Genomic DNA, 19050 nt, shown 5'->3' with positions numbered 1-19050 from the left:
CTTCCCAAAACTAAAACTCTTCCTCGCTGGTCAGTGTTTTTCTTCGAATCAAGAGGTGATTGCAGCTGTAGAGGGGTATTTTGCAGATCTTAGTGAGAACCACTACAGGGACGGGATAATGGGGCTGAAGCATTGCTGTAATAAATGTATTAGTCTTAAGGGAGATTATGTTGAAAAATAAAAATAATTTTGAAATTATAAATTCGTATTTTCATTGTTAGGCCGAGAACTTTTCAGACCACCCTCGTATATTTACAAGATTTCTCAGCTATTTACCTTACAGTGAAAATCTGATTCTGACAATTTCTAGTTGGCCTAAATCCAATTTGTTCTTCACCAAGCTTCCCTTACACAACTGCTCTTAGACATTTCCCAAGTATACTTGCATAAATCTTACCAAAAACACTCAAGGGAAATAACTCTGTAATTCTCACATTCAGTTTTATTTCTGACCTTGTTAGCATCTAGGAATGTGTTAGTTTAGCTAATCTCAGGTGGTATGGTGATCACTTAAACAGAATGGAAGAGGAAAGATTAGCAAAACAAGTGTTCTCTACCAGGTTGGCAGGAAAAATACCCAGAGGAAGACCAAGATATGGGTGGATTGATAAAGTAAAAAGTGCCTTAGACGATAGAAATAAAAGGTCTGATAATGTTGGAATCTTGACAGGTAACAGATTGATTTGGAGGAAAATTGTAGATAGGAAGTTAGTAGTGATGTAAGTTTTTCATGTAGTACTATCATATCCTGTACACCCCTTAAGGGCACATGTCAGGAATTTGATGATGATGAATTATTTCCCACTTTTTATAGATGGTATTATGAGAGCTCTGCTCCAATCATCTGGAAGTCAACCCTCTGATCAGGCCTTCTGAATTATGCAAGACAGCCACTGTAAAACATTCATACCTCCATATTTGAGCCTTTCTGGTCAAATTTCTTCTACTCTAGATGCCGTTCAGGTTTTTGATGACTATTCCTGACAGCACAGTGGTAGAAAACTCAAAACAGGAATGCAGTCAGGAATACATATCTATACTGAAGTAGGAAAAGTCATCAAAAACCGCTGTAGGTTGATGTGGCAATCCAAGGAGTTGATAAATGTCTAGGGGTCAAAAGGGGATCAATAAACACCTAAAACGATTTTGAGTCTAGTAAACACATGCAACGCCAACTGGCTGATCACTTAAGCCAAAGAGGAGAGGCATGCACTCTCCCCGATGAAGACATCTAGAACAGAGACAATCAGGGCTAGTGCGCATTTATCGCCCATAGCTATCAGATTAGTGTTCAGTGATCTAATAACTTTGAATTTACTGTGTAATTTTTTGTTCTTCACCAAGCTTCCCTTATTTTGCGATGCATAGAGGATTAGTTGAAGAAACTTAATGTTCCCTTCAAAAATATTACTGCAGTGGCTACCGATGGGGCAACAGCAATGGCTGGCAGTTACAGCCTTTGCATCCTTACTCAAGAAAAAGGTTCCCGATGTGCATACTTTTCACTGTGTATTACACAGAAATCATCTTGTATCCAAGAATCTAAATGGCAAACTGCATGCTGCCTTAAAAGTGTATATCAGGTCAGTGAATAAAATTAAAGTGCATCCCTTGAATTCGCAATTGTCTGCAATGTTTTGTGAAAAAAATGCTGAAACCTTTAACCAACTTCTTTTGCACATGAGATAAGGTGGTTGTCAAGAGATGATTCCTTGCAAAGATTTGTTGACCTGTATGATTCCACTGTTGAGTTTCTTACAGATGTGGACCAATTACTATGTGACAAGTTAAAAAAGTGCAAAAATCATCTTTTCTATTTGGCAGACCTATATTCAAAATTTAACAAAACACAGAAATGAATGCAAGGTAAAGATGTTACAATTATTCAAGCCTGAACAATCAAAATAGGCCTATTTAAATCTTCATTGGCACATAAAGATTACAGATATTTTTCAAACTTATGGCAACTGGAAGATGGAGAAGAGTTTAAAATTTCAGACTGTGACCTAGAGATATACATAAATCACCTAGAAAAATTAAAGGAAGACCTTAAAGTATGTTTTGAGGACTTGGAGAAAATGCAAGTAACTGACTGGATTGTTACATAGTTTGATTTGGAAATAGGAAATGCAAACATATATTTGACTTACAAGATGAGTTTGTTGATATGTGTGTGGATCTCGAAGCTAAATCCTTGTTTAAAAACAAAAGTCTCAGTGACTATTGGAGCAATGTAAATACTAATAATAAATATCCCAAGCTTAGTGCAGCAGTTGAACCCTTTTTACTTGCAATCCCAAGTTCATACATGGATGAAGCAGATTTTAGCCATGCAAATTCAGTTTTAACGAAGGAGAGGAACAGAATGAGCCTGGAAGAGCGTGGTGACTTAAGGCTAAAACTCGCCAATATCCAACCAAATATTGATGCAATGGTTACTATTCATCAAACACATCCTTCTCATTAACCATTACAAGTAAATCAATAAAATGCAAGTAAATTTTTAAATGTTCTTTATAAATTTCTTTAAGTATTTTCTTTAAATATTTCTTATCAAGAAGCAGTAATGAAATAAAATGGTGAAGGAATTATTATTTTTAAATTGAGATATTTATTATTGATAACATTTATTCATTTGTTTAACATGATGGGGTCAATGGTCTAAAAAGTTTGCCGACCCCTGTTCTTTATCTTCAGTTTTCATGTCACCTTTATCAACTCCGATTCCTTTTACAGTACTTTTTCTTCCATTTCTAAGCTTTTCAATAGGCTCCTGATTATTTTGCCACCTTCCTGATATTTATTTTCTGATGTTCTTACCAAAATCTTTCCATGATCTTTGTTTAGCTAGGTTTACACAGTGCTTCACTTTCTTACATTTTTCTCTGTATTCTCAAAGAGCACAAGCTGGCTTACTTGCCAGGAACTTTTGATATAGTGTCCTCTAACTTCCTGAGTTTTCTGTCCTTACAGACAACCTCACCACATGCCTCTGTGGCTGAATGTTTTCTTCAAGATTTGAAAATGAATCTCCAAGATTTGATTCTTGTATTCAGAACCAAACCAAACAAATCCCAATGTGAAATTAATAAGCTGAAAAACTGCATATTTTTTTTTTTTTTTTTTTTTTTTTTTTTGTACATTTCAGTATATATTTAAATGGCTGGCTTCATATTATCTGCTAATGCCTTTTATTCCTCAAAGGGAGTAGGTGAGACTGTTTTAGCCATATCTAACTTTTGGAGACTAAGAGGCAATCAATCTCCATTCTTAGCCAATCAGAGATAGCTGATCCAAACTACCAATGATTTTAAATGGTATTTGGTGAAAAGAGTATGGCAGACAACTGTCAACATCTCATGGTCCCTAATCTTAATGTGTTATAGCTCTCTGAAATGTGAATTCTATGGTGTATTTTCTTGAGTTCTTTGGAACATAGATAAAATTTTATGTTACTAAAAATTAATATATCCTTTTTGTAACATTTTTTGCAAATAAAAACAGGATACTTTATGTCCTTATGCAATAAATTAACGAAAATTTATATAAAAAAAGAAACAATTGTGGAGGGAATTTAAGGAGAAAGTTGACCAGCAGGTGCAGGAACAGTATAAAGCTCAGGCCAGGATGGTAACAAGGGTGGTAAGAAAAGCAAAAGCGGATTACGAAAGAAAATTGGCCATGCAGGCTAAAGAGAATCCCAAACAGTTTTTTCAATATGTTGCAAGTAAAAGGAAAAATGTTCATGGTATAATGATCTTAAAAAATGCTGAGGGTAGGGAGGTAACCGAATCAGTCGATATAGTGGAATTACTGAGTGAGCACTTTGCAAGAGTATATCATCCAGGTGGTGACATTGCAGGAATGGAAGAACCAACAGCTTATACTGGAATTGTGATGAATGAAGTAGAGGTAACTAGTCTATTACAGAACCTCAATGTCAATACATCTGTGGGATTGGATGGTATACCAGCTCGTGTCGTACGTGAAGCGGCTAAAGAATTGTCAGTGCCCTTGACCATTTTGTTTAATTTGAGCCTCAGGTCGGGGTCAGTCCCAAGGGGGGTGGGGGTGGAAAGAGGGGGAAATAGTTCCGCTGCATAAAGGTGGTTCGAAGGCTGCTGTTGAAAATTACCGGCCAATCAGCATAACAGGAATCATTATCAAGGTCTTGGAGAAAATAGTCAAGAGGAAAATACAAGATTGGATAGAAGAAAATGGGATACTGTATCGGGGACAGCATGGTTTTGTGAAGGATAGATCATGCCTCAGTAACTTGCTCACGTATTATAACAGAGTGACGGCTGAACTGGATAAGGGTAATGGTTTACAGTGATTCTACTGGACCTTGCTAAGGCCTTTGACAGGATACCACATGGAATTCTAATCAGTAAATTGCAGCATATGGGGATGGATATAGGGTTGGTGAGATGGATAGGAGGGTGGTTGACAGAGAGATATCAGAGAGTGGTTTATTCAGGAGTAGAATCCACAAGACGGCCTGTGACTAGTGGTGTGTCACAAGGATCTGTTCTTGGACCACTGCTGTTTAATTTGTTTATTAATGATATAGGAAAGGATCTGAGAGGAACAGTTCATTTGTTTGCGGATGATGCAAAGTTGGGTAGGGCAATAGTGAATGCAGATGCAAAATCTATCCAAATCATCTTGCAAAATTTTGCAAGATGATTTGGATAGATTGGAGGTCTGGGCTAAGGTGAATGGATGTCAATTTAATGTGGCAAAATGTAAGGTTATACATTTTGGGGTGAAAAGATTAGCAGCAGATTACTACATTGGTGGAACTGTACTCCAGGAAATTGATGAGGCACGAGATTTAGGAGTGTTGGTGGATAAGGAGTTGAAGTTTAGGGGGCACATTGCAAAAGTGGCCAAATCAGCTCATCAAATCACTTGGTTGCTGAAGAATACATTGACAAGCAGAGACAAGCAGGTTATTGTTCCTCTGTATCGAGCCTTGATAAGACCTCATCTCGACTACTGTGCCCAGATTTGGTCACCCAGGTTCCTTCTTGATGGGGAGGAGGTGGAAAGGTTCCAGAGGCGAGTGACCAAGATGATAGCAGGTCTGTGGAATGAACCTTATGAGAACAGGTTGAGGATTTGTGGGTTGCAAAAATTGGTTGATAGGCAGAGGAGGGGAGATGTGATTGAGACATTCAAATTACTGAAGGGTTTCTATAAAATTAATTCAGAAGATATTTTTGAGAACAGGGTTGGTTGTGGGAGGATAGGGGACATCCATGGAAACTGGGCAAAAGTGTGATTAGTAAAGGTGTTAGAGCTGGGTTCTTTACTTGTAGAGTGGAATGTGCTCCCAGAGGTGATGGATGCTGTGACAGTGAATGAGTTTAAGGCGAGGTATGATAGATACTGTATGAATGTAGAATAGCTGTGATGAATATGATTTGGGGCCTCCCTCGATGAGTCTAATGACTCCCTGGAGTTGCCCATAATAATAATAATAAACTACCATAATAGTTAAAGGCTAAAATATGGTTTTCATAAATGAAAAAATGAAATGTAGCACAGAAAAGAAAAAGTCCATCCCACCTCAAGAAAACGAAACAGAGAAATTACTAAAATCAATCTGCCTCAAATTGTTACAGACAAAGATTTGCTATAGTGAAAATTTTAGTATAGCATTGATAACGTGGGGCTTGCTTTGGTTGGAACTTTGAAATAGTTTGTTATGAAGGTGGTGGATTCACTATGATGCTATTTGCTGTAATGAAAGCTGACTGTAAGCATACAATTTGTTTTAGAATTTTGAGAATGCTAAAGACATTGGTAAATTAAAATTTTGAGGAAGATGACTAGCTATTAATTGAGTGGAACTGAGACTGAATGGCCTGTAAATTCATCACACTGCAATCCAATGAAACATTTACATGTTCTAGAAAGTGCCATGAGATCATATTGGAGGCTTAATGGATTGTATACAGCACTCAGAAAGGATTAAAACAATTTCATACTTCCTATGTATTTCGTCTCAGTAAATGAGACATCTTCAGGGATTACAAAAAACTAATGTAACATAAAAACAAATAACACACAATACTAAGCCCAACCACTTGGGTGACACTAAAGTCCTATCTAGGTGGAGCGCCCTCTAAGGACAGTTGTTGGTGGCCTGGAATGTAAAGTGGGACCTCTGGTGATAAGTGTTTCCCAAATCTTATGAAGCTTAATGCAACCATATTTGTTGAGATTCGGTTGATTTCTGAGAGCTGCTGATTCTAAGAATAGTCTCTCTTTTTTGAATTTGCTGTGGTGGAGCATGGTGGTTTTTTTCCATGAGATCCTGTGGATTGTAACTAAGACATGGTTAGCCAGGCCTGACTGACCATAGTCGTGTTTGCAGATGTATGACTTATGTTCCTCCAGGCAGATAGTGGCCGATCTGCCTGTCTGTCCAAAGTACGCCAGTTTACAGGAACAGGGTACTTTATAAGACTCCAGGCATTGAGAGAGGAGGGAGCTGATCTTTTGTAGAGCGGATAAGGGTAGCAAGTTTGCGGTGAGGCTTAAATGCTGTGTGTAGGTTGTACTTTTTTAAGATCTTGGCTATTTTTCGGATGTGCCACAGATGTAGGGTATGGTGATGGCATTTCTAAACTCTTTCTGAAGAGAAGACAGAGGAAAGGGGGAGGACCTGATTATTTTTTTAATAATCTGATCGCTGCAGCAATTGGAGAGGAAAGTGTTGTGTATGTGGTCAAGCTCAGTTGTAAGGGCAGTTCCACTGGAACAAAGATTGTGGGCTCTCTTGGTAAGAGTTTTAATACGAAATATATAGGAAGTATTAAATTGTTTTAATCCTTTCTGAGTGCTGTATACAATCCATTAAGCCTCCAATATGATGTCCTCACAGCACTTAAGCCTCTACACACGAAAGTGCCATGAGATGCTGCATAGACTCACATTAATCATTAGACATCTAGTGTAATCAATGCCATCCTGGGTAAAAACCTTTAATTTGTTGGAAAACTGGCATACAGTATAACATTGTGTCAGGCATGTGATCACAATTCAGTATTTCATCAGAGTATGTTTGAAGCAAATCTGGAAGGATGTTTGCATTTTTAGGTACATTTTGCAAAATGTATAAGCACTATTGCATTCATTTTGTACACCTATCATTCATAACATATAATTCAGTTCTGATTGGATGGATTTCCATAAAATTTGGTATTTGGGAGCCATAAAAAAGTTATTCAGACATTTCAGCTTTGGCTTAAATCAGGCCCTTTTTAGTGACAAAATTAATCAAGATAATTCAAAATGAGATAAATTATATGTCACATAAGATAATAAATACAGTGTAGAGTATACGTGACAAAACTGTTGTAGGGTTAACTGCTGGAGAAATGAATTGTCACCATATAAGAACACTATCAAGAAATATGCCTTTTCGGTACCTTGAAGATGCCAAACTAGTTTGCCAAGTGGAGAATCTCTACTCTCAAATGAACATACTATGGGTTTGAATGCTGCTGTAGCATGTGTTTTTGCGCAAGTCTATGTGGAAGAGACTTTGTTGCCTAGTGGGCAACCACCAACTCCTCTGCTTATCAGAAAGCAAAAGAAATATGAAAAAGTACTATGTTTGGTCTCTAATCCTCATGCCTACTTTAGTCCACCCAAGGTGCTTAATGTACAAGGCTGGTGTTAAAAGTTCTCGGCCTCAACCATAGATGGCGACACTATCAGCAAGTGTTTTTTTTTTTTTTTTTTTTTTTTTTTTACTTGGAGCATTTTAACAAGAATAAAACTGATTTTGTGCATTTGATTTATTACTATGAATGAGCCATGGATTTACCATGCCATTACACACCAGAATCCAAACAGCAATCAAAACAGTGAACAGAAGCTGGTTGTTCAGCGCCAAAGAAGACAAACTCGATGGCATTGGTATTTTGGGATGCTAAAGGCATTTTGTTTATTAATTATCTTGAAAAGGGTGAAACAATAACCGGGAAATATTATTCTGATCTTTTAACCAGATGAGACGAAAAAATTCATGAAAAAAGACCTGGTTTGCAGAAGAAAAAAATCATCTTTGATCAGGAAAAATCAATGCACCTGCCCATCAATGCAAAGGTGTTTGTGCCGATGGGAAAATTAAGGGATCTGCACTATGAATTGTTGGAACATCCACCCTATTATCCAGATTTGGCTCCCTCTGACTTCTATCTCTTCCAAAAACCTAAAATCTTCCACCTGGTCAGTGTTTTTCTTCGAATCAAGAGGTGATTGCAGCTGTCGGTTTGCAAAAGAAAAAATCATCTTTCATCAGGACACCTACCTACAAAGGTGTTTAGGCAATGGGAAAATTAAGGGATCTGCACTATAAAATGTTGGAACATCCACCCTATTCCCCAGATTTGGCTCCCTTGACTTCTATCTCTTCCGAAAACTAAAACTCTTCTTCACTGGTCAGTGTTTTTCTTCGAATCAATTTATAATTTTGAAATTATAAATTCGTTTTTTCATTGTTAGGCTGAGAACTTTTCAGATCACCCTCGCACAATATATTTACAATCTTTTGTGAATGGGTTTTACATGAAAAGATAACTCTCATTCTTCTTGCATATAATCTATTTTTTTTTTTTTTTTCAAAGTTAAAATTGCATGAGGTAGGATTCAGAATTACAGCTACAGTCAGTAGAGCACTCCGGATTTAATCTTGGGTGGGGGGGGGGGGGCAGTTGAGTAGACGATTTGAGAAATTCACACTACGCATCGCATACAACCTATGACTGAGCATTTGCAATGATCGCTAATTCATAAGTAGTATAGAAATAGAAGACACGACACAACATAAATAAAAAAAAAAGAATTTTAATTAGGAAAAGATTTTTGGAAAATTTTCTAGTGTTTTTTTCCCTTTTTCTTGGGGGAAGCAGCCCCAATCATGGAGATCATCCTATTTGGCATTGCTGTTATGTCAAAGGACATAAGACCTTGAGTGACTGGATGAAGTGTATTCTGTAGGAAAAGAAACAGACAAAGTTATGGTTAGAGTATCTGACATCTACAGTTTATTTATTGAGTGAACCAGATAAGAAGAGGATTTCAGATATTTTGGTGAGTAGATGGACAACCTGTGAGAGATCAATGCCAATGGCAAACATCTCAATGTTTGTCTGTTTCAGTATCATCGATAGAAGTGAAGAAAGAGAATCAGCGTGAGTTGTTAACAATAAAGTCCTCAAGGAAGACTCATTGTTTGGGTATTTAGACAGCAAAAAATCAAGCTTAAACACAGATAATGAAAAAATCAGAATTTAAAGAACAACAGTGATAGCAAATGAGTGTAAAGGAATGGGAGATTTGAGCCAGAGAACATTGAAAAGAGGGAATTTAAGCACTGGAATTTTCTGAAAGATCTGTCAGATTTGACAAACACACATAGGTTTCATTCTTATGGAAGATAGAATCAATGTATGGGTAGAAAGCTGAGCTGAACAGCAGTTGTTGAAGTTGCAAGCTGAGTGTTCTGACAAAAATAACAGCTGGATGTAAATGTCTCAGGTGGTGGTGCATCATACTGAAGTTAAGACTACAGATGTTGTTAAAGTGCATATGAATGTGTTTACCAGAATGGATTTTTATTTATTTATTTTTTTTAAGAGATTTTATTTTTGTATGGCCTTAAGACTGCATCATCTGCTGTCCACTGTATCACCTTGACAGGGCCACTGTCAAGGTGATATAAGAATGTGCCTCTTGCACATCCCTGCATTCTGACTAACTTTGATCTGGAAAAGTAAGTGCCTGCTAGATTATTTGCCAACTGGTTAGTAATTATCCTAATTAATCACCATCATTTTTGGTCCCATTTACTATCTAGTAGACAATATGCAACTGTTTTATTGCTATATCTTCAAATGCAGAAGGTTTCCAGTAACTATATTATGTAGGAACCTGGAAGCAACTTCAGGTCTCTAATAAGAAAGAAGATATTATTTTATCAGGTGCTGAAAGTCTTTATTTCAGTGCAAATGAACAGTGAACAGCACATATATTGCATTTCTAAATTCAACTACTATTTGAGATTAAAAAACTTTAATAACATTAAAATTCAGCATTTTGACCTTTGCATTTAGGTCATCTTCGGCATCTCCGAAGATGACCTAAATGCAAAGTACTGCTTTCATGTAGCCTATGATAGTAGATTTGAAACTAACATGCCCTCTTGTGGTAAAAAAAATACATAAATGAAAAAATAAAATAAATAAATAATAAAAAATTCTAATTAATTACATCAGTCAATCAGAAAATTCCATTTTTGACATCTAGTTATCAAACCTTATAGTTAATCTTGCCACTTGATATTAATGTACTTATTCACAACTTAGTCCTGTTAATTTTTTGCCTAGGCTAAATACCATAGTTATTGTATTTAGCCTAGATTCCTTAAAAAAAGCTTGGCTCTCCTGTTGACCTTTTTATATTGAAGTTTCCATATCTACTTTTCCCTTATTTTAATGTTACTGCAGTTTGGTACTCGAGCTAATCTAAGGTGAGCAGTGTTGTATACATGACAACAATACTCATCCTCAGATTACCTAGGGTACTAAACTAGAAGTTTAGTACCCTAGGTAACTAAACTTCTTTAAATCACATTCAATAAGTGAATGTGATTTAAAGATCACATTCACTTATTGGACAAGGTAACTTCAATAAAATACAAGAACTATAGATCAGGCAAAAAAATTAAGAGGATTAGAAGGTGGTAGGACTAACTATAAAGGTTTGATAACTGGTTATCAAAAATAAGTATTTTCTGACTGGCTGATGTAATTAATTATAATTTTATTTATTTATGTATTTATTTTTTAATTCATTAATTTTTTTTTTAGAAGAGGTGAAACTAGGCACTTTAATCAGTTTCATACACAATGTAGTTACAACAGTATGGTGTTTGTTGCTTTAATGTAGTGTGTGTGTGTATGTGTGTGTGTGTGTGTGTATATACAGTATATATGTATGTGTATACATACACACAGACTCCTGAAGATGACCTTTACCTGAAGAAATGTGGAATTTTAATATTATTATACCATCTATGAATATGAATAAAATTATGAACTATGGAATATGAATTAATTCATATTTCAACATAATATTAGTATAGCGATTTTTTTTTAAACTGAAATGGTAGCTGAATTAATAAAGGTGATGATGAAAGTCATTTTTCACTTAAGCATCTAAGATTTGAAATAAAATCGCTTTTCTCAAGAAGTAAATTTAGTTACTTCTGGTAATTCTCTCTCCTTCCTCTTTATATATAATTTAACATATGTTGGAGAAGCAAAAGTGATGAAAGAATGAAACAGATAATAGCAGAGTTCTCAATGCGGATACCATGCAATAAATAACTTTTGTATCAAATGATATGACACACACACATACAGATTTTATTAAGTTAAAAAGTTTATAAAATATATTGAAATTCATATTTATTTAACTGAAGGACAATATTTACAAAATTATGAAAAACTAACAAAAAAAATTTAATGTACATATAAGTAGACATACCCATGCAACTTTCCTGCTCCTCAACCTTCTATAACAAAAGACAAATTCCATTGCTAGTTCCTTGCATTTCATGCTGATTATACAGCATTTTCTGAAAATAATTGTTAATATAACTGCTTCGATTAAACTGTTTTAATGCTAAAATTTAGCATAGTCATCTGACCATTGACGAAAATGGAATATTAGAAATGGTGAAGTGGTACTGCTCCTGCAAGTATTCATTTTCCATAAAATCCAGAAGACTTCATTTTCAATTCTGAAACTAAAACTCAAAAATTAGCTCTCTAATAAATTTCTTAAAATATATTATTTCCAACATGTAATATAAAAATTAAAATTTTAGTCCTTAAAATTATTTAAAACATTTTATATCAAACTTAAAACTTTATTGAAAAGAGATGCAACTTTCAACATAATAATCAATTAAAATTCTAGTTCTTACAGTGCTTGACCACTTTAATGTAGTGTGTGTAGCATGCGCACATGCACACACACAAAAGCAGAACAAGACTTTTTTTTATGTGAATTTCAACCATAAAAGTCTAGGAAAATGGAAAGCAGGCAACTTTCTCCAGTAAAAGGTGCTAAGGTCACCCAATGCTGTTGGGTGACCAACATTTGAGGCCTGTATGTTAATAACATCCAAGCCAACAGTTATAGGTTCAATGCTAGCCACCAAACATGACATTTTCTAGGCTTTTCTTTGGTTGGATCTTAAGTTCATCAATCTTTGGTACAGGGAAGTTGGGTTTTTCCTCCTGGAAACACCAGTTTTGCACACTGATAGTTCAAAAAAATCATATAATTTACAGTATTTCATACATAATATATACCTGTTAGGGTTTAAAGCAATTTGCCTGCTATTGCAGGCAAATTGCTTTAAATTGCTATTGCAGGCAAATTGCTTTATAATGATATTGCAGCATTTGCCTGCTATAATTTCTTCTGAAAGCTGTGATTCATTGATAGATTCAAGCTCACTATCACTGATAGGTGAAGCTACTCATTTTCAATTTTTTTATTTTATTTTATTCATTTATTTTTTTGGTGACTCTCACCCATGAAAGGTTGAAAACTTATTGTACATTAATACTAGGTGGACTAAGGATTTGTTTCCTATTTTTATTAATTTGTATTTTTTTTTTTTTTGTATTTTAATTTTTTACATAATCCAGAAACCCTGCTCTAAAACTAAACACAGAACTTTTTCCACTTCCTGTCTCCAAAAAGATGGTGTTCTCACACATTTCCAACCTAAAGACAATCGCAAACATCTAAGCCAACAGTGAGATATGAATCTACAGCCTGTTGGTTGGAGAGTGAATAGACTAATAACTTGGCCACCCAATCAGGTCTTATGGCCAAAGGAGCTGACACACACACTCTTTGGGAATGAAAGCAGGATTTATTTTATTCTTAAAATGTTTAAAACTTTTTTCATATGAATTTAAAATTTTACTGAAAATAGATGCAGCAGAGAAATAATTATAAGTTATGATTTCATATACATTCATTTATGGCACGCATGTGCGTGCACACATAAAATCAGAACAAGACTTTTTTTTATGTGAATTTCAACCATAAAAGGCGACAAATGGAAAGCAGGCAACTTTCTCCCAGTGAAAGGTGCTAAGGTCACCCAATGCTGTTGGATGACCAACATTTATGACCTGTATGTTAATAATTATTAATTCATGTCTGTTCTCTGCTATAACACACACACACAGGACCAGAACAGGCCCACTCCTGACAATATCCTCTGCTATCCAACTCCATACTTAAGAGGTTTCTGAAATACTCTGTTGATACACAGAAAATAAGAGATATGATAGAAACATATAAGTTGCTAAGGGGATTTTACAGAATAGACAAAGAAAGAAAGTTTTCAATACATGGCAGGACGGGAGCAAACAAGAAATCATCCCTAGAAGTTAAGGAGTAGTCAGCAAGGATATATAAAGATTACATTTGTTTGTTTGGAAAGTAGTGAATGAGTAGAACTGCTACCAGAGGGAATAGTGACTGCACTGGAAAATAAGACAGGCAATGTATGAATAATGGTTTGTGTGAGTCTGATTATCAGTCTTAGGGCTCTAGAGATGTCCAGATAATTATAATAATTTATTGACAGTATGTGAGAATGTGTTTGTGATAATGATTTTTTTTTTCATTCTCTATAAATTGAGTAATTGGGTTTTTTTACTTAATTCATAAGAATATGCTCGAATAACTGAAGATAATGTGTTCCAGACTCCATGTATTGAGGCTTAAGTGCTGTGAAGAATTCATGTTGGTGGTTTAATGAAATATTATCAGCACAGGGAAAGGATTAAAACTAATTTTAATGCTTCCAATATTTCGTATCAATCACAGAGACATCTTCAGGGATTACAAAAAACGTTTTGTAACAACACACACAAATACACAAATAAAATACAACAATGAGTGAAACTAAAGTCCTATCTAGGTGGTATGCCCTCTATGGGCATTTGCAGGTGGCCTAGGATGTAAAGAGGGATCTCTGATAATTAATGTTTCCCAAATTTTGGGAAGTTTTATGCAACCGTATTTGTTTAAATTAGGTTGATTCCTGAGTGCAGATTCAAAGAACAGTCTTTCTTTTTTGAATTTACTATAATGAAGCATGGTGGTTTTTTCCCAGGAGATCCTGTGGGTTTTATCCAAAACATGATCTGCAAGGCCAGATTGGAAATGCACTTTTATCCAACCTGTTTCTAAAATTATAGATAAAAAAAGGCAGCCAAACCATCATCATCCCAAGTGCTCAAATCAATACTCTCAAATGTAATGAAAAAGGTCATCAACAGTCAGCTTCTTCACTACCAAGAGACCCCCATCGATTAATCAGTGATCACCAACATAGATCCCACCATTCTCGTTCTACAGCAGACCTCCTTGCTAACCTCATCCACTTTTGGACAAAGCCCCATAAAAAGATTTGGAGACTTCCATATGGTGACACTCGATATTTCCAAGGTATGTGATCAAATCTAACATCACTGCCTTTTTTTTCCTCCCAAGCTGCCATCTTACAATCTTCACCCTACCTCTGTGAGTGGATTACCAGCTTCCTCTCTCTAGTTCTTCATTGCAGGTCATGATGAATGGTTCCCTCTCATCTAATTTTTCCATCAGTAACAGAGCAGTCCAAGGCTCTGTCATTTTGCCTACACACTTTTTCTCATGCATCAATAATCTTCTCTTTCATTTCTTTTCATTTCAGTAAAATTATGGAGACTATAACCATGTTAGGAATAATTACTTTAATTTCCTGATGTTTCGACCCTCATATTAAGGTCATCATCTGGAGAGAGAGAGAAAGAGAGAGTGTGTGTGTGTGAGTGAAAGAATGATCATTAACTCGGTTAACATACATATTTTTATGACTAGAACCGAGATTTAAGTAACAAGGTTTTAATATAAAAACACTACTAGTTTTGGCCTATAACAGCATTCATCAGGTGACATTATAAAAGAAAGAAAAAAGAAAAAACACTAAACACTGAAGGTTAAAAGACTATGAACAACATAGAGAGTCTCTATACATAATTAGCATGAAAATGTTATAGTTGTATTTAAAGCTGTTCTTTCATTTGTTGAATTGTTGGGAGAGTGCGTGCTTGCAGCATCACGTGAACGCCAGTACATGATTACAGCTGAATGACTATCTGGGAGGTTGTAGCTCAAGTTATTATTTAGATGAACAGGATTGAAGAGAATTTCTCTAGATTCCATGATTTTTCTCTCTAGTTCATCATTGCAATGGAAGATTTTAGTAGATTTTTCCCAGCAGACTTTGTGACTTTGGTTTTCATCATCAGGATTAGCAGAGAAAAGGATATGACTTGATAATGCACTGGCTCGCTGTCTCTTGTAAGTAATGTCCCTCATGTGTTCTTCCATACACAATTCGACAGATTTGTCTGTCTGCCCAAAATAAGGAATATCACAATCACACAATATTTTATATACACCAGGGTATTTGAGTTGATGATGACAAGGTTTTGGGTGGCTTATTAAGAAACAGATCTTTGGAAGTGGAGTGAACAAGGCTCTGATATTGTATTTTCTTAGAACTTTTGCTAATTTATGTGAAACTGTACTTATGTAAGGAATAGGTATATTGCCTTTGAATCTATTTGTTTCTTCTGAGTGATGTCTAGGAGGATTAAGAAGGAATTTTTCAATGATTTTTGCAGGGAGGATAATTATATCTCTGTTGTTTTTTAAACTTTTAATAGCTTTGCGTTCTGTTGAAGTAATGTTATCTGCAAGTGGTTTTGCGTTATTGATAATAAAGATTGATTCAATACGTAGAAGTTTTGCATCTTGTGGAGGGAGAAAAGAAGTAGCTTTTTCTATTTTTGTAAGTAGTGTCTCCTTTGGGACACTACTTACAAAATATTTAAAACAACAGAGATAATTATATCTCTGTTGTTTTAAAAAACAACAGAGATATAATTATCCTCCCTGCGGATAAAGGCAATGCAACAGTCATCCTCAACTCTGAAGATTACCAGAATAAAATGCTTGAATTACTACATAATAATATCTACTCAATACTCGTGAGGGATCCAACTCGTGAACTTCAAAATCGTACAAACAACTTATTAAAAACAACAACTGAATTATCCCGAAACGTTCGCTTATCTCTATGCTCTCTCCATCCGTTAATTCCTCGCATATATGGTATTTCTAAAATCCATAAAGAGAACACCCCATTACGCCCAATTGTAGAAGGTATCAATTCTCCGACATACAATCTTTCAAAATATCTTGCCAAATACCTAAAAAGTTTTTCAGGCAAGTTAACGTCCTTTATCAAGAACACTACAGAATTTGTTACATACATCAAGGATATTACAGTTAAAGATGACATCATGGCTAGCTTGGACATAACTTCTTTGTTCACTAATGTCCCAACATATGAAGTCCTAACATTACTCAAGGACAAGTTATCCAAAAAAATGTTAGCCTTGCTTACACATTGCATCGGGTCCAGTTACTTCAAATTTCAAGATAATATATACAAACAAAATCATGGACTGGCTATGGGTAATCCTTTATCCCCTGTACTCGTAAATATTTACTTAGAGGATTTTGAAACCAAGGCTATCTCGTCCTTTATTTTAACACCTAAATTTGGAAACGCTATGTAGATGATGTCTTCATTATTTGGAGCCACGGACATGAATCCCTTATGGTTTTCCTCGAACATCTCAATAGCCAACATCAAAGTATTAAGTTTACTGCTGAGCTTGAAACAGATAATTCCTTGCCTTTTCTTGATGTCAAACTGACTCGCTCTTCTGGTAAACTCAAAATAACGATATATAGAAAGCCCACAGATACCAACAGATATCTGCATAGTCAGTCCCATCATTTCCCTCCTATAAGCTTGGAATAATTTCCACCTTGGGACATAGAGCCCGTTCTCTTCTGGATGACCCAAATGAACTTCTTACAGAAATAAACCATCTGAAAACTTCATTTGAAGTTAATGGATATTCCAAGAGAATCACTGAAAAATTCCTTCTTAATCCTCCTAGACATCGTTCAGAAGAAACAAATAGATTCAAAGGCAATATATCTATTCCTTACATAAGTACAGTTTCACATAAATTAGCAAAAGTTCTAAGAAAATACAATATCAGAGCCTTGTTCACTCCACTTCCAAAGATCCGTTTCTTAATAAGCCACCCAAAACCTTGTCATCATCAACTCAAATACCCTGGTGTATATAAAATATTGTGTGATTGTGATATTCCTTATTTTGGGCAGACAGACAAATCTGTCGAATTGCGTATGGAAGAACACATAAGGGACATTACTTACAAGAGAAGACAGCGAGCCAGTGCATTATCAAGTCATATCCTTTTCTCGGCTAATCCTAATGATGAAAACCAAAGTCACAAAGTCTACTGGGAAAAATCTACTAACATCTTCCGTTGCAGTGATGAACTAGAGAGAAAAATTGTGGAATCTAGAGAAATCATCTTCATTCCTGTTCATCTAAATAATAACTTGAGCTACAACCTCCCAGATAGTCATTCAGCTGTAATCATGTACTGGCGTTCACGTGATGCTGCAAGCACGCACTCTCCCAACAATTCAACAAATGAAAGAACAGCTTTAAATACAACTATAACATTTTCATGCTAATTATGTATAGAGACTCTCTATGTTGTTCATAGTCTTTTAACCTTCAGTGTTTAGTGTTTTTTCTTTTTTCTTTCTTTTATAATGTCACCTGATGAAGGCTGTTATAGGCCGAAACTAGTAGTGTTTTTATATTAAAACCTTGTTACTTAAATCTCGGTTCTAGTCATTCAATTCTTCATAAACACACACACACACACACACACACACATATATATACAAAGACAAGCAATATTACATTTCAAACAGAATGCCAAAATGACGATGATTTGATTAACCGTTATTCTACTGGCCTGACCTCTGATGAAAAAAAAAATGATATTCACTCCCTGACATCCAATCCTATTTGCAGCTTTGATGACAGTATCCATTCCTATTCATTATTCACAGAACCTGGCAGTACTCAGTTGACTCATGCTTTCTGTTCTATGGCCAATGACTTAAACACTAATCTTTTAGCCATTCTCAGTTGGGATGAAGATAATTTAAACTTACTAACAAAATAACACTACATCATCAGTGTTTGTGTGGAAACAACAAGCAAATCAAAGAACAGGAATACAAGGTATGTACAACAGTTGGGTTATCAATTAAAAATGGTTGCTGCATACTAGAAATGAATATTAAAAATAAATAATATTAAAGCTATTCTTGATATTTACATAAAATGAGAATCTCCAAACTTGGAGGGGAGAATCATTCCGATTCAGGTTAGAACAATGTAAAAGAGCTTCCTAACTTTCTTTAAAAAGCATCCATATTTAAAACTACATCTATGGAGAAGATGAGCTCCATCCCAAAGGAGTTTAGTGTCGATACTATACTGTGCCAGACCAGACTTTTGAGGTTTCCCGCATTCAATGTAGTACTAATGTTAATTATTTTTATCACAGAATGGCCTGTCTGCCCCAAGTATGTCAAATTATATTACAAATCACAAGGGATCTGGTAAACACCAACTAACCAACTAAAGGTACAGGCAATAGTATGTCTTTTGTAGATGGTAACAGATGAGAAATTCTGTTGATAGGAAAATGTGGTATCGAGGTGATTTTTTTTTTTTTAACAAAAATCCTAAGGAAATACAATCTTACAACCACTTACAAACCACATAAAAAATTGATATCCCTCATCTGCTCCACCAAAGACCAGCCACATTCCCTAGACCAACCAAGTCCCTTGCAGTTACAAACCGTCCTACTACAGCCAAACAAGCAGGACAGCCAATACCAGAATTTCTGAACACAAGGAATACATCCAGTTACACCATTACAGTCACTCAGGATTAACTGGCTATGCTTT

At 35.4% G+C, this 19050-nt stretch overlaps 1 protein-coding gene across 1 annotated transcript in view; it reads right to left on the bottom strand.

Annotated features, from left to right (window-relative positions):
* LOC150092730 (uncharacterized) overlaps positions 1-19050 on the bottom strand; it is a 63465-nt gene that overhangs the window by 11901 nt on the left and 32514 nt on the right. The window contains exon 2 of the mRNA XM_090414447.1: positions 11569-11830. The gene's annotated coding sequence lies outside the window, so the exon portion shown is untranslated. The remainder of the gene's footprint in view (positions 1-11568; positions 11831-19050) is intronic.

Source organism: Typopeltis vanoorti, chromosome 25 (genome assembly GCF_054136105.1).
Source record: "Typopeltis vanoorti isolate ZY-2024b chromosome 25, IOZ_Tvanoo_1.0, whole genome shotgun sequence".
Classification (NCBI taxonomy): domain Eukaryota; kingdom Metazoa; phylum Arthropoda; class Arachnida; order Uropygi; family Thelyphonidae; genus Typopeltis; species Typopeltis vanoorti.
The sequence above is the reverse complement of the archived record's forward strand: the minus strand, read 5'-3'. Positions and strand labels throughout refer to the sequence as shown.